Raw genomic sequence first — 4,501 nt, forward strand, 5'->3', positions numbered from 1 at the left:
CTCCCTCAAATTTTTGTTTAGATATTTTATTTAATTATTTCAATTTTACATTTATTTATTTTAATTTTTAAAATACGTAAGTATTTATATATGAATTTAAATTATATTTTTAGTATTTTATTTTTCTTTTATTGTCATTTTAGCTATTTTTGAATTATTTGAATATTTAATCATTAAATTTACATTATTATTATTATTATTAAACCAATTTTAATATGATTTTATTTTATAATAAAATTAATTTTCTTTATATGTTATTATATTCTAGAAAATTAGACTTCTATCTCATTATAAAGAAATTTTAATAACAAATTCTTATCAATTTTAGCAATATTTCTTGCACCTTTTTATTTTCATTTTTTTACTATAAACACTACTTTTAAATTGTAAGATTTTGATTGACATTCATTTTTTTTATAATATGGTAATTATTGTTATTACTATCTAAAAAATATTTAAAACATAATATTTATAGACTTTTTCATAATATTTATTTGAAATTGTTAGTTTATTAAATTTGTAAATTTGATTTATAAGTAAAAAATAATTAAATTTATTTTGCTCTTAAATTCTAATGTTGTTTATAATATATTTAATTTATTTTTAATTATTAAAAAATATTTTAAAATAATATCAATATATTTTATTTTTATATATTAAACCTATTATTGTAAGAATATTGAATATTTTTATTAAAATATGTTAATTAATTTTTTTTAACCGGTATTACTATTATCTTCTTTTACAATTAGACACCACAATTAAATATTTTTTATTATTAAATTATATTTTATTTAATATATTATAATAAATAATAAATATTATATTATTAATATTTGTTAGTATTAAACAAAACAATATATACATGACTAATATATTAAAATTTTATTTTAATTGAATTTATTAAATAATTTAATAATTATTAATATTATTTATAAAATATAAGAATAATGTTTTAAATTATTATAAAAAAGAATGAAATATATTTTTAATATAAATATTTTTACTTATTAATTATATTAACATGATAAATATATATATAAAAAAAAAAATCCGCAGCATTGCGCGGAGTTTAAAGCTTGTTTTTCCTGATATCAGAACCCATCCCAAATTCTACTCTAATTTCTCCAAATTCCCTTTATAAATAAAAGGATGTACTTCTATCACAGCCAAGCCTTCTCTGCAAATGTGCAGAAATATTATCAATAAATCCGAACAGAACGAGAATGATGGGTTCTTTAGCTCGTAAAAATTGATGGGTTTTGAGTTGTTATTTTTAATTAGGTTTTCCATTGTGGTTGATAGAGTGAATTCATTGTTGAATGTTACGAATGAGCAAGCAGCTCTTTGGATGGATGGTTGATAATTTCTTCAGGTTCGACAAAATACACCATAAATCGCTCCCCCCTTTTATGGTGTTACACTAAGGCGCCTTAGCTCTGTGCTTCTTGCATGGTCAAAACTCTCTCTTCAAAGCTAAGTTTTCTTATGCTAATTGAGAGTGGAATTGTGTTTTTGTTTTAATATTTTTTTATTTTTTTTGGTGATTAGGCTGAGAAGTAGTTGAATTCTCATGCGTCCTAGTAATCTTGGAGTCCCAAATACAATTGAATGGCTGAATGATGTTTTGCTGCTTAGGGCCAAAGTTGGCATTGAAGTGTGAGCAATTCTCAATTCTCTAAATTGCTGCACCTACTATTTACTTTTCTTGGGTTTCTTAATCGAGCAGCATATTACATAACAATAAAAGTCTTTACTACCTGAAACTGTTTTGGATTTTTAATATGTGCAGTTCTAGCCCTTGTTAAGCATTGTTGAATTCTTAATTCTCTTTATTTTTAGGGTGGTTTTAAATTGTTGTCAATTCTTTTGCAAGTTAATTGAGGGACTGAATTAGCCATTTTAAAAGAATTTGAATTTTTAAAAAGGTAATTGTCCTTATAGTAAAATATTATTTACCCCTCTGGACTTCTGACTTGCCTAAAGATGGAGGATTTACTTCCTTTCAAGGTTGAGGATTTACTTCTCATTTGCTTGGTGAACTGGAAGTAGTCGGAACTGGTTATAGAATCAAAGCCTCTATGTTGGTCCTTTGATGGACCTTGGCTTACTTTAAAAGTTGTTCAGTTTAGGATTAAAATTATAAATTGACAAGTAAAAAATTACATGTATTTTATATTTTACTATAAAATTGACTCGATTAAACCTAATTAAGTAGCCTAATGAACAAGTTTACAGGTAACTAGTGGATTACTAGCTCAATTGTCTTATTAACTGGTTGTTATTCGGTGCAGGTGGACTTGGTGGGGGGGCAATATGATGCAGGGGATCATGTGAACTTTGAAGTTTGGGCTAGGCTGCCAATGGCTTTTAGTGTAACAATACACACACACATACACACACACACACTAAATTATTGCCTATATGCTGAAGGTTAATACAATAAAAAGTAGTATTCTGCTATGTGGGTTAATATAATAAAAGATTTTATTGGTTGCTTACTTCATCAAGGTTTATGTAGAGAAAGTAAGAATAGCATTTCTTTGACTTTAGTATACATGTGAACCATATATGGGCTGACCAGTTTCTTAGAAATTGGAAGTGCATTACTATTTCAATACTTGTAGGATAAACCATCTTTATGTAATGTGAAACAGAGGCTGACCTTACTATCGTTCTTTCAATAAATAGGGTGATGGGTAGCTTATGTAACTATAATTTTCTGGTTTAGTTGTTCTCGAGGCCAAGATGTCGTTTCTCACTTATGAATATGCACATTGCTTTTATTTTTTTGATGTGGCTTGAATCTTCCTAATTGTTACATAGATAATTAGGTATCAACCTTATCTTGTCAGCTTGGATAGAATCTTTCTTTTTTAAGCACTATAAATATGTTGTTAAGGTAGAAAGTATATTTAAATTTAATCATATTGTTTGTAATTTTCAGGTGGTTTATGCTTGTTAACATTGGACTACCTGCTTAAATTGAGGAATTCTTAGGTGGATACTAGTTAAGAATCTGAAACCCCAGCCTCATCTTGAAGGGCTTGCTATTGCTACATGTTCATCAGGTAGCTCAATTGGAGGCATTTTTTCTTGCATCTATTCTATTTCTCATACATATAGATTCAAATCCTCATGGCTCTCTGTGCTTTGATGCTTTTTCAATCAGGAAACTTTGGAAATCTTCTCCTGATAGTTGTCCCTGCAATCTGTAGCCAGGATGGAAGTCCATTTGATAGTGCCACTTGCAAATTTATTGGACTCTCAGGTTGAGCGATTTACTTCTCAAGTTTTTTTTTTTTTTTTAATTTTTTGCTAAACATCATTCCTTTGAAAGTCTAATTTCTGCTGCAATATCTTTTTACATGCATTGACAAGCTGCATCTTGCAAGTTCTTATCTCTTTCAGTTTCACTTGTTTTTTACAATCTTCTGCAGTGTGTTGGACTTCCCTTTGTACCAAGTTTTCTTTGGTAGTTGGAAACTATTGAAGATATGATCCACGGAGTGAATTTTCTCCCTGCTTTTTTCATTGGATATTTAGTTTTTATTTTTCTAGTATTTTTGCTGATTCTTTAAACTCATTGAACTAAAATGGCCTTGAAAGCCCGCTTCTCAAAAATGCAAAAAATTGGATTAACTAAGCTCTACACTAACAATCCATTAATTCTTTGTTCAGGTGTGAATGTAGATCATCTTCTCCAGCATCCAAATTGCCTAGTCCTTAAGTCATAATGTCCTCAAATCTGCAAGTTCTTGAAGTTGGTATAATCTTGCACCTGAGGCAAGGACTTTCTTTAACTTGCAACTAGTAGCCATTTGGCTGATTAATCAATACAAAATTTCATATGGTTTATTCTTGTTATAGTTGACTATCATATGACTACTTAGATGAAGGGGAAAGTTTATTTGTAGTTAAATAATTTGTTTATGGAGCACCTGTAATTTTATATTGGAATGATAGAAATGTAATATTTTTTTGTGGCGAAATCACTTTTTTTTTTGGCAAAATCTTATTTCGCAGCTAAAAATGTTTTGTGATGCAGTACTTGTGGCAAACTAGTGGCGATTTTAATATTCGTTGCTAAAGCTTTCAGTGGTGAAAAATAGAGTTTTAGTGGTGAATTTTTTCCCGCAAAACTCAATTTTGTCGTAGTGCTTCTATTGAGAAGTAGAAGGCAATGTGCCTTGGACCTTAGGCCTGAACTTTAGTGCGGTGGACTTTACTTTCTTGGCAGTAGGAGGGGAAGTATGTGAAGGAGCCACCTTTTATTTCTTGAGAGCACAAGAAACAAGTGAAGCACCTATGAAGAGGCATTAAGTTAGAGAACAAAAAAGGGAAAAGGAAAAAAAAAAAAGAGGTTAAGTATGGAAGAGTTACTAGTGGAATCTAAACTCTTATAGATTCTTGAAATCTACGGGTCCATCAGCTATGAAAAGTGAGAGCAGTAGAAGCAAGGGAAGGCACCAAGCACAATTGTGCAGTCTTATAGAGCCTG

The 4,501-nt window shown here is 29.1% G+C and overlaps 1 long non-coding RNA gene across 3 annotated transcripts; it reads left to right on the forward strand.

Moving 5' to 3' along the window:
• Window positions 1-1,052: 1,052 nt before the first annotated feature.
• On the forward strand, window positions 1,053-3,985 carry LOC110666731 (uncharacterized). Of its 3 annotated transcripts, none has more exons than XR_009146128.1 (5): window positions 1,053-1,455; window positions 1,552-2,375; window positions 2,948-3,071; window positions 3,173-3,271; window positions 3,441-3,985. It is a non-coding gene; the product is annotated as an uncharacterized LOC110666731 (long non-coding RNA). The 3 variants fall into 3 exon arrangements; XR_009146127.1 differs by having other exon boundaries at window positions 1,552-1,659; window positions 2,295-3,071; XR_009146126.1 differs by having other exon boundaries at window positions 1,552-3,071.
• The last annotated feature ends 516 nt before the right edge of the window (window positions 3,986-4,501 follow it).

The sequence above is a fragment of the Hevea brasiliensis genome, chromosome 18 (genome assembly GCF_030052815.1).
Source record: "Hevea brasiliensis isolate MT/VB/25A 57/8 chromosome 18, ASM3005281v1, whole genome shotgun sequence".
NCBI lineage: Eukaryota > Viridiplantae > Streptophyta > Magnoliopsida > Malpighiales > Euphorbiaceae > Hevea > Hevea brasiliensis.